Consider the following 12,293-nt stretch of genomic DNA (forward strand, 5'->3'; position numbering starts at 1 on the left):
ATTTTATAAACTTGCAAGACAATTAATAATTCAAGCAGAGATATATGTTAATGAGCTATTGAACCCTCACTGGATTTTGTGTTTACTCTCTAGTCACTCAGTGTTTATTGGGTTAATCACTCTATTCTTCTTTTTATCCTTCCTTTCTATAACTTTGTTCTTCATCTAACCAATCAACAATTATAGAATATAGACATACCAAAGTCATGAGGTCTTTAATTAAGGTTGTAATGGGGCCAAGGTAAAGGTAAAGGTATATGTATAAGGCTAAGTGAGCTAATTAAGTGAATCCTTGATTAGTCTAAGATCTCATCTAACATACATACTTTGTAAAGCAAAACTTCTTTACCTATGTTCCCACTTTTTCCCACTTTTGATGTTACATGCTCATACTTTAACTTTTGTCTCATGTGCATTTATTTTGCATTTGGGAAATCCTTTTGTATCCCCTTTATTCCAATACTGAAAAATAACATTTTTTTTGTTTTTTTGTTTTGTTTTTTTATTGCACATGGTAATTCAATTATTTGATTTTACATGAGCATGCTTCCCAAAATTTTTATTTGAATAATTTTATTCTTTTCAACTTTTCTACCTTTTGTTTTTATCATCCATGTTCCCAATAGGTTTCTCACACTTAAACAATTACACACTTTCTATCTTAAGCTAACCAAGGATTCAACTTGGAATTTTTATTTTATTTTTCTGTTTAAGGCTAGAAATGTGGTTATTATAAAAAAAAGAGGGGGGATTTAAAGGCTCAAGGGGGCTAACAAAGGTGATGTAAAAGGTAGGCTATTTTTGGGACAAGTGGGTTAAAATCAAATAATGGCCTCAATCACTTTCTTGGTATGTATCTATATTCTACAATTGGACATATAGATTAAAACAAAGTAAAAAACATCAGAATAAATAAGAAGGGCGGAACACACAGGAATAAAAATTATGGTTTGAATGTAACCATACAATTAAGCTCAAAACTCACAGGCTGTGTGTTCTCTAACTCAGAAATCATATATCAATTATGTATGTCATGCAAGTAAAATTAAAAGTTCCCATTATTCTCAATGTAAAATTTATTTTGAATGGCTTTAGAGTTTGTGTTTCTCCTTGATGAAATGTTGTTAACTAACTAACATATAATGCTATATATACAAGGTGTGGGTTGTTTCTATTATGTTCAAGTCTCTAGTTTACTTCCTTTTTATATTTTCAAATTAAACTAAGCTATCTTATGCTAAAAAGGGTAAACTATACTAATTAATCCACAATTTCTATAACTAATAAGTTAGAATTGCTACTAAACTAAATGGCGATATGAACTGAAAATACAAAATACAAAAAATAGAGTATAAATACATGAAAATAGCAACGTATAAGTACTAGGAGAATAAAAATAAAAATAAAGAGAAAAATACAGAAAAATAGCAAAATAAAATGAGAGAGTCTGTAGTGGTTCACCAAAAATACGCCAGAGATGGCGACCTCCCCACACTTAAAATGAAGCATTGTCCCTGATGCTCACTCAAGCAGAGTGTGAAGGGGTGTCATCACTGGAAAGGTGGGTAGCTGGAGTCTCTGTGGTGGTAGTCTGAAGATCTGCCTGCTGCAGAGGAGGTGTTGACTGGATAGGGATCTCGGGGTCTACAGCCTGGATCTGAGGCAGAGCCTCCTGATGTGATGCGGCCTGCTCTGTGCCTGCCTGCGCAGCCTCGCTCTGTGGATGGGTCTCTGCCTCGTGATCATCCGCCTCTTCCTCAGATGCCTCGGATGGTGTGTCAGGCTCGGAGGGGATGTCGCCAGATCGTATCATCAGCTTCAGGTGCTCATAGCGTCGCTTGTTGCGACGCTCCATCTGGTCAAGCCGTCGAAACAGGCGGTGCACTAGGTGATAGATGGGCTCTGAGGCAGGTGGAGGTGCAGTGGTGGTAGTAGGGGTAGCTGTGGAAGAAGAGGGGCCGGCAGATGGTGTAGCTGTCTCAGCAGTAGCAGTGAGGAATGGAGGTCTATAGCCGAAAGCCAGAAAGTTCATGCTGTGAGGGATAATCTTCTTGCATTCTGCAGCAGGTGGCTTCTCATCAGCATCCTCCCAAGGTACGTCAGCTCGACGGCCTAGCTGTGTAATCAGATAAGGAAAGGGAAGAGTGCCTCAGACGTGGACCCTGGCCATATAGTACCGGATAAAGCGTGGCAGGTACAGGTCCTTACCCTCTATCACACACCATAGAAGGGTGATCATAGCGGCAGGGATCTCTGTCTCATGGGTACTCGGCATGACAAAATTGCTCAGGATCTGGTTCCATAGCCGAGCCTCATCATTTAAGTAAATCCGCTTGATTCCCTTTGGCATAGTGGTGTTCTGACCCATGATCCATGGAACGGTCGGGTCAAGGGCTATCCTGGCCTTGACTGCATCCCAATCAAACTTCATGAAGCGCATATCCTCCTCATCTCTTTGATAACCATCCAGCTGATCAGATTTAGGCAGAAGTTTCAGAACATCCTCTATGGCCTCTTCAGTGACCAGAATCTGCTTCCCTCTTAGGTTCACTGCATCTAGGGAAGTTTTGAAGTAATTGCAGTAGAATTCCCTTACCCAAGATGCATTGACCTCAGTCAGGTTTCTTTCCAGGAAGAACCAGCCTCTTTGTTTGATCTGATCAGAGGTGTATTGCTGGAGTTCTTCTGGGATCTTCAGAGTCCTCTCTAGGTACAGGTTCCTGGAGGTTGCAAACACCGGATACTTCAGCTCACAGTATCGGTTTGCAAACTTTACTGGATCAGTAGCAGGGAGTAGCTGGTCAGCCTTCTCCTGCGGGGTAAAGTTTTTCTCCCGCCAGGAGTCATCGTGCATGATATCCATGATGGACATAGCGGATTCTCCTCTTTTACGTTTGTCAGTAGTAGCCTTTGCTTTTCCTTTTCTTTGGCTGGCAGACATCCTGAAAGACAGAAAACCAGGATATAATAAAAAATAGGAAAACAAATAGGCAAATAATCAAAAGAAACACAAAGTGGCAAAGGAGCAATAGAAGAGGAAATTGAGTTAAGCAATTTTGCATTAAGGATTGTATAAGAGTTAGAATACTGAGAAGAAAAATGTTACAATCCAAAATGTACTTCAGTTCAAGTTAATTAGAAAAAGTATCATCATGCCTTGGTTAGAATGTTAAAAGAAAGTAAAAAACCAGAAGAAATGTTTTGAAAGGTTAGGTTTGGTTAGAAATGAAAAATAGTTTAGGAAGTTAAAATGAGTTAGTAAAAAGTGGGTAAAGTAAGTGGCATAATGATCATATTCCAAGTAACAGGCATTCACATATAGAAGCTATAGGTAACTCATATCCAAACAAGGAAATTAAGTTGATGATGACTCAGATAGATATAGAAATAGCGAAAATTGGAATCTAAACATCAAAAATGCAGATTAAGAACCATGAAATCAAAAAGAATAAGAAAGCTTGCCCTAGCATTCATGAATTGGTTTGGTAAAAGCAGAGTAAAGCAGAGTTTAAATAGCCAAAACCAAAACATGAATGAAAGTCAAAAACAGTTTATAAAAATTTGGGCAGCATTCCGGCTGTATTGGATTGTCCCGGAAAATAAACAGATTGCAATTAAAGAGTATGAACAAGAATGAACTTGAAGAACGGCATATGAACATTATTAACATATAGCAACAGCAGAATTACGAAAATTATAAAACAAGAGACACGAACAGCGCAATTAAACAGGCCTAAATCCACTAACCACATCCTAGGCTACCTAACAACCTAAAATCCACTACAACATGCATAACTAACTAGCCTAAATATGAACATAAAAAGAAAAAATATGAATTAACTACGAATGGATAAAAGGGTGGCGTTCGGTGGAACCTGGTAGGCGAATTAAGGAGAGTGGGGCAGAGAAGTGGCTGGGGGATGGTGGCGGTGGCGTCGGGCTCTTCCCCAAGCTGAGACAAAAGTGAAGTCTCAACTTCGGAAAGCCGAAGGATCTCGGCACCAGACTCCTCGGACGCCTTCACCGCCCTCTCCCTCGCAGACTCAGCAACAGCAAGCTGCTCCTTAAACCTCGCAACCTCGGTCTGATATTGACGCAATTTCTTGTTCAGAAGACCCACATGGGCCATCACAGGCTCGTCCTTCCGTACAATCACGGCAAAACGAAGAAGAGAGCGATAAAGGGACTTTGCCTGGAAAGTCACATCACACTCACGAAAGAAATTTTTCGTGCCAGGCATAAGGTGCTCATCTATCAAGGCCGGGGCATAAAAAAGACGGTCCATCACCGACGGGACCACAGTATCCCCCTCCACCAGGTTCTCACTATCAGCATCCTCTGATCACCTCCGTTTCTGGGAAGCACCCTTTGGTGAAACGACCACCACCTCGTTGTCAACCTCCACTCCCGGACCCGACCCTTGTGCACCACCTTCGGTCAACACAAGGTCCTCAGAAACAGCCCTCGTATCGTCAGTAGGCCAGGAGGTCGCGTGGATAGAGAACTGCCAGAAGGAGTTTCCTGGGACAACTGAGCCTTCCGCCTAGCAAGAGTCGTCAGACCACCGGTCATTTCAACTACAAAAGAAGGCAAACAGGAAAAAGCATAAGTGTCCACCTAAAAAAAAAAAGAAAGATATACAAGCACACACTAACATAAGCCCGGCAAGCAACCGGATCACCCATTACATCCCGAGGATTAAGAGGTCGCTCCCCAAACAACCGCCAAAGGACGAGGGCGACGTCCCAATCTTTCGCACTCAAAAACTCCTGCGTCACCCGCGTCAAAACGGACGGTCCCGCACCAAAATTCCAGTATGTAGGGAACCGACGCTCACCCTCCAACGTCAGCCAGAAGGGGTGATGCCCCCTAGCAGGGCGAACCCTTGAAGTACCCACTCTTAAAGCCATGAAAAGAGTCCTCATACAAACCGAAGACCCGACGGTGAGGCTAAGCCCTAAAAGACATATACCCCTTCTTGTGCTTCCCTTCCTTGGTCAGAAGGGTACACAAAAAGAGGAAGAGGAAAACGTTCACCGAAGCTAGGAGCTCCAAAAACTCGCACACAAGCTTGAAAGTCCGTATCGCTGCCCAGCTATTTGGATGTAGTTGGGACGGCGCCATGGAACACCGACTCAACAGCTGTTGAACAAAGGGGGAGAAGGGGAACCGCATGCCGAGTCGGGTGAACATCGCCTCGTACACCCACATCCAATCCGGAACGGTCGGCGAGTCGAGATTGGTGTAATAAACCCTCTCGTCACTCCCAGGAAGGGAAAGCTCATAATGATGCTCGGCGTCGCCACTCCCACAAACAGCTCCCTGATCACGGAGCTGTTGGAGGTCCTCCTCCGTCATCCGCAACGGCGTTCCCCACATGTCACTAGTAACCCAGGAATAAAGGGAAGGGACACCCCCGCTGGGATCACCGGAGCCCTCACACCCTCAGTCCTCCGACGAGCCATACCTAAAACAGCGATAAGCACCACCGTCAGCCAAACCACGCGGTAGAAAATGGTGGAGGAAACCAAATAGACACCACTACCCACTACCAACTACACAGTGGTGCTCATCCCTTCATAAAACCCACTACCCCAAGAACAAAAACCATCATATACAAGGCACGATCCTAATCCACACTAAACAGATATAAAACAGAAATACAAAAGGCAGGCAACGCAAATTATAAGGGAAACAAAGAAGAACACCAACCTGGTAATGCAAAGAAGAAACCCGAAAAGTAGAAGCGCGACAGCAAAGAAGCAGAATACGCCAAAATGAGAGAAAGAAGAAAACAAGGATCGCAGAGTAGAAACTAAGAAGACTGGTAAAATGAAACGAACGAGGGAAAAGGAAAGCATAAACCAAAACAATTGAAAGAGCGAAAAAATCGAAAATACCCTTAGTAACCAACAAACACAGAAGGGCGAAATTGGAAGGAAAGCCGAGCGTTTTCCCTGCAATAAATGCTCCCTTAAAACCCAACTGACAGCGCGCATTGGGAAGCCAAGTGGACGCAAGAAGACGGAAAGGTCACGCCAACTACAACACGAATTACGAGTCTGACAAACCCTACGGACTAACCCATCCTAGGGCCCGACTCACCGACCTCCCGCGATAAACGATTCTACCAGAAAACTTCCCTCCGACAAACCGAAGAAGGCCATCAAACGGCCGAATCCACATACCAGCGACAGAGACCGACCTTACTCGCTCTCCCGCTGCGGGGGCAACTGTTACGGATCCGGCCCACGGATCCCACACCCGGAACGATCTCGGAACCCGGCTACCCGGGTCCGAGCCGCTCTGCCTATCTAGAAGGCCCGGAACCGGCCCATTAAAAGCTCCTAACTAACTTTTGAATTCAAACATCTCCCTTATCTTAGCCAAACAAGATAAGATAAGATAACAACCATCGCTTATAAATAGAGGACCCAGGTCCCTCCAGGTATTCATTCATTCCTCACATCTTATACCTCTGATCCATTCTGACTTGAGCGTCAGAGTGTCTTTGCAGGTACTTCCCCCCATTACTCCAGTCAAGTGATCCAGCATCTGCCTCAACCCGCAAGTTCCCGATCCATCTCTCAACTCGTACCGGAGACATCTTATACAAATATATATACTCCTTTTTTTTTTATAAAATTCTACTTGTGATGCTAATTCTTCTAATGATGTAAATGCGGATAATTATATTTTTACTTTTTGATATAATCGATATGTTATTAATAATGAATAGTAATTAACCCCTCATATTTTTAATCAAAATATTTTGACGATAGTTTCTATTTATTGATGTTAATGACTGGGGGGTTATGGAATTTGAATCCACGCGATCGCGTGGGGCACGCGGTCGCGTGGTTGGGCTGAAATGGTGGTTGACGCGATCGCATGGGACACACGATCGCATGGAATGGATTAGGGAGCGAATGACGCGATCACTTGGGGCATGCGATCGCGTCACTGGAAATTGTGCTAAACGCACGATTCCAGCGTCATTTCAGCGCAACTCTCTGTCTCCTTTTAGGGTGTTGTGCAATCCATGCGACGCGATCGCGTCGCTCACGCTATCGCGTGGGATTGATGTTGTGCAAGTGACGCGATCGCATCAGGGACGCGATCGCGTGGGTGTTTTATGCACAATGGCCGCACGATTCCAGCCTAACTTTCTGGTCGTTGGATGTTTACGCCGATCTCCAGATCACGCGGCCGCGTGAATGACGCGGTCGCGTGGGAAGTATTTTTCGCAACTTGACGCGATCGCATGAATGATGCGGTCACGTCGTAAACCTTTTTTTTTGTGCAAAATGCAGAATGCAATGCTAATATGAATGTTATGCATGATTCCAGGTTCAATGAAGTAAAATAAAATAAAACTCAAAAATAAACAAAACGGAATAAAATTAAAATTGAAAAAATGAACGATCATACCATGGTGGGTTGTCTCCCTCCTAGCACTTTTAGTTAAAGTCCTTAAGTTGGACATTGGATGAGCTGACTGTTATGGTGGCTTGTGCTTAAATTCATCCAGAAATCTCCACCAATGCTTGGAATGCCAATAACCTCCGGGGTCCCAAACTAGGCATGTAAAGCTTCTGAGCAGCTTCAAATAGATTCTCAAGCTCCCGGAGTGACGAGTGTCAGAATAAATTCCAGGATCCCAAACTTGGCTTTTAAATCCGCCTTCATCTTAATCTATATTTTTCCATCCGGGCGGTTTAGAAATTAGATTCTCACCAGAATAACCAAACGTTTTCCGAGATCCATTTGATAGATCATGATGTCGATCCGTACACTTTGAGTCGAAGCGTGGAACCTTGTTGAACCTTGTGCACCAGCTCTGAGTACGAGCCATTTCCCTTTTACTCTTAAAGCCGTAGAGAGCTCTAAGCTGGCCATTTGTGTCAAGCAAACCATATTCAAGTGGAAAAATAAAGCTAAAGGTTAAGGATTGTACCCACTTGAAGCTTGTATTGGGTGGTAATGGCCTTGGGATAGGTGGTTCCAGTGGTTTTGTGAGTTTTACTCCCTTGTGCTCTTCTGTGAAATTCTTCACTTCTTTGCAAGATTCTTCGAATGTATCCATGTCCATTTATAAATATGCTATTATTTGTATAATTGATTGAATCATCTTATTCGTTTAAATTTAATTGTATTGAATTAATTTAAATGCGGATAATTATATTTTTACTTTTTGATATAATTAATATATTATTAATAATGAATAGTAATTAATCCCTCATATTTTTAATCAAAGCATTTTGACGATAGTTTCTATTTATTGATGTTAATGGTTGATTGTTTCTTTAAAATAAAATGCATTATAATTTTAGGTTTTTCCTTAATTAACAATAATGCTAGATTATTTCTTTAAAAATAAATTACATTATGATTTTAGGTTATTTTACAATTAACTAATGTCTCTTGTATTCTTCTGTGAATTCCTCCACTTCTTTGCAAAATTTTTCAACTGCAACTGCGTCCTGATCAAAGCCTTCTATGTCTTCCTCGTCACTCAAGTCATAAACGGGAGGTTGGGAAAAATCTACCTCCGTATCATCTTCGTACTCACTTGGGAAAGATTTTTCGATCTCAGAGAATTCACTCGCGGATGCAAGTTCATTACTAGAAGAATTGGACTTGTGACTATCATCATCAAGAGAATTTTCTTCTTGGGTCATTCCATCTAGTTCTTCATTATTAATTAATAGATACTTAAATAAATTATTTAAACTGGTCATATATATTTTTTAATTGCTCTCTTATTAATACGGTCCAGTAAATAAAATGGGTATTAATCATTGTAGTGAATGAATATTTATTATTTTTAAATGAATTCATTTAATACATTCAAAAATATTAAAGGATTTTAATTCTATATACTACGGTTTTATTTTGTTATTAAGTATATATTATATATTCTATGATTCCTATATTCTCAGATAATATTTTTAAATTTTTTTTAGTTTAATTTATTATTTTTAGTCATCAAAATTTATTGTATTTAGTCATTATTTTTAGTCTTCAATTCTGTTTCAAGCAAACCATATTCAAGTGAAAAAATAAAGCTAAAGGTTAATGATTGTACCTACTTGAAGCTTGTATTGGGTGGTAATGGCCTTGGGATAGGTGGTTCCAGTGGTTTTGTGAGTTTTACTCCCTTGTGCTCTTCTGTGAAATTCTTCACTTCTTTGCAAGATTCTTCGAATGTATCCATGTCCTGATCAAAGCCTTCTATGTCTTCCTCGTCACTCAAGTCATAAACGGGAGGTTGGGAAAAATCTACCTCCGTATCATCTTCGTACTCACTTGGGAAAGATTTTTCGATCTCAGAGAATTCACTCGCGGATGCAAGTTCATTACTAGAAGAATTGGACTTGTGACTATCATCATCAAGAGAATTTTCTTCTTGGGTCATTCCATCTAGTTCTTCATAAGAGACTTGCTTTGGGGGTTGTACACTATCCTCTTTAGCATCAATTGTAACGGCCTTGATAGAATTCTCCACAACTCTGGGTTTCCATGGAAGTTCAGCGTCTCCTAAGTCTTCAACCAACTCTTCTTCTTGTATAATGACAGCTTCCTCTGCTTGTTCTAGTACGAAGTCATGCTCTGTCTTGTCCACTGGAGTTTCTAATATCTCCTTCATGCTACACCTTTCATTAGATTGCCCACATGGGGCTTTGGGAGGCCCTTGAATGTTCGAACGTCTAGAAGATAATTGACTTATTACTTGCTCCAGTTGATGAAGGGTTGTTTGAAGTTGATCTACTGTTCCCTTGAGGCGAACTTCTGATTCTTGGGGTGATGGATTTGGACGTGGTACATTGGGAAGTGGTGGTGTTTGGGAGTAATTGGATTGGAATCGGGGTAAATGAGGATCATATGGTGGCGAATGGTGAAAAGGAGCTTGTGAGTGTAGTGGTTCAAGGTTGTGTTGAGAGGATGGCCCATAAGCATAGGGTGGGGCTTGTTGGTAACTACGAGGTTGTGCACCATGTCCATTGCCTTGGTATGCATTGTAGAATGGTCTTTGTCCATGATGTCTTGGAGGGTGTTGCTACCAAAAGGGTTGATCAGATCCTCTTGGCTCCATCCATCTTTGATTGCTCTGACCTTGATGCATGTTCCTGTTATAACTTTCATTCCTTTCAACAATATTAGAACAAAACTCAAAGCGAGAGGGGTGAGAATTCATAGTAGCTAATGAAGATAAAAGAAGAAAATAAAAACAAATAAACACGTAAAAAAAAATATTTACAATAACCAATAATAAGGCACACGATTGCAATTCCCCGGCAACGGCACCATTTTGACGTTAGGATTTTTTGCTAGTAAAGAATTTTATAAAAATAGTCGCGTTGTAGATATAGATTCTAAACCAACAGAAATCCCTTCGTACAAACGTTTTGGTTGTCACAAGTAACAAACCCCTTTAAATTTGATAACCGAGTATTTAAACCTCGGGTCGTCTTCTCAAGGAACTGCAGGAAAGTATGTTCTTATTATTGGTTATGAAGATTGTAAATTGGGATTTTGAAGGTAGGGAACAAGTAATTTAAATTGCAAGTTAAAATAAGTAAAAGACTATAATTTAAATAAATAACTGTAAAACACACTTTTGGCAAGATATGAGAAATTAGAAGTCCTATCCTAGTTATCCTTATCAATTATGATGAAAATTGAATCTCAATTCCACTCAATTAGTCTTTACTTAAAGTAAAGAAAGGTCAAGTGACTAATTAGTTTGATCTTCGAATCCTAGTTAATCCCTAAGGAAAGATTAGGATTATAGAAGTTCAGTTCAATTAGCAAAGATAACAATTATCAATCATGCTTGAGTTTGATAACTCCTGAGTTACTGATTTCTTAACCAAGACCAAAAGGAGAAAAGTAAATCTACTGGAATAAAAATGTCTTCAAATGGGAATAACAATAACGTAAATAAAAGAAAGCAATAACAAACTAAAATACCTCAAATAACATTAATTCAAAGAGTAATCTGTAATATAGAAGAATTCATAAATAAAATTAGAAAAATAATAAAAAGGAATATTGAACCTCATAAGATATAATCCTGAAATCAATTTCTTTAATTTAATAATTTTAACAACATAGTTTAATTATATATAATTAGAATATGCTTTCTATCTCTTTTTCCTCTCTATTTTGTGCTTCGAGTGTAATGTTTGTAATTTTTTATTTTTTTTTCTATCTTAATTTTGCTAAATTTTTTTATAATTTTTTTTCATATCAATTATTTTTTTTATGTATTTTGATTAATAGAATTATTTTATTTAAAGACATTTTAAAATTTTTATAATATTTTTATAAAAGTTGATTAATAGGTTTTTCTTCAAAAAAATTTTTCTTGAAATTTGTTTAATGAGATCGTATTTTAATTTTCTCTTTTATCTTTTATATTCATTGATTATATTAATCTTCTATTACAATACATTTTTTATTTATTCCACACATTATTTATTTTACCTTCTTTTACTTCTTTTAATTGTTCTCTTTATTTTATTTTTTATTTTTTATTTTATTTTTATTCCTCATATATAAATTTATTATAATTCATCACATGCATGTTCTTTTTTAATTTAAGTGATTTTTTTGGATTATATTTTACCATTGATGCTCTATGTTGTTAAATGTGTTTGTTTTTAAGTTTTTAGTTATCCGTAAATATATTTATAAAAATATAATTTCATTTTGTCCCGTATTTACTACCGCGTTTAGTAGATAAATAACAAAATTTTATTTATTATTTTTTTCAAAGACAGTAGGTTATTTTATTTCAAATGAAAGAAAATATTTTGTCCAAAATTCAGGACTACACAAAAGAAAGTGGGGTTCTCCCATCTTTCGCTTAAAAATTTTCATTTATTGTTACATTGATTAAGTTTGAAGATTTTATCTCTACTTTTATACATTTGTTTATATTATATGATTTGTATTTGTGTTAGTAACATCACGGTTTATACATTTTAATATTTGTGTAACAAATCTTATAAATTGTTTTTACAAGTTATAATTTATTTTTGTTTTATTTGAATATTCAATTTTTAATAATAATTTTTATTTATTTATAAATATATTATTTCTTATTTTTATTTAAAAAAATTATAAAATAGTAAATATAAATTTTTTAATTTTATCCTTAATATTTAATTTTAGTTTTATTCTTGATATTTCAATATGTTTTAGTTATACTACTAAATAAAAAACATTAAGTATAAATAATTAATTATACTAATGATTTAATTTGAACAAAATAAATATTAAACTAT

This window comes from Arachis ipaensis, chromosome B02 (assembly GCF_000816755.2).
Source record: "Arachis ipaensis cultivar K30076 chromosome B02, Araip1.1, whole genome shotgun sequence".
Lineage (NCBI taxonomy): Eukaryota > Viridiplantae > Streptophyta > Magnoliopsida > Fabales > Fabaceae > Arachis > Arachis ipaensis.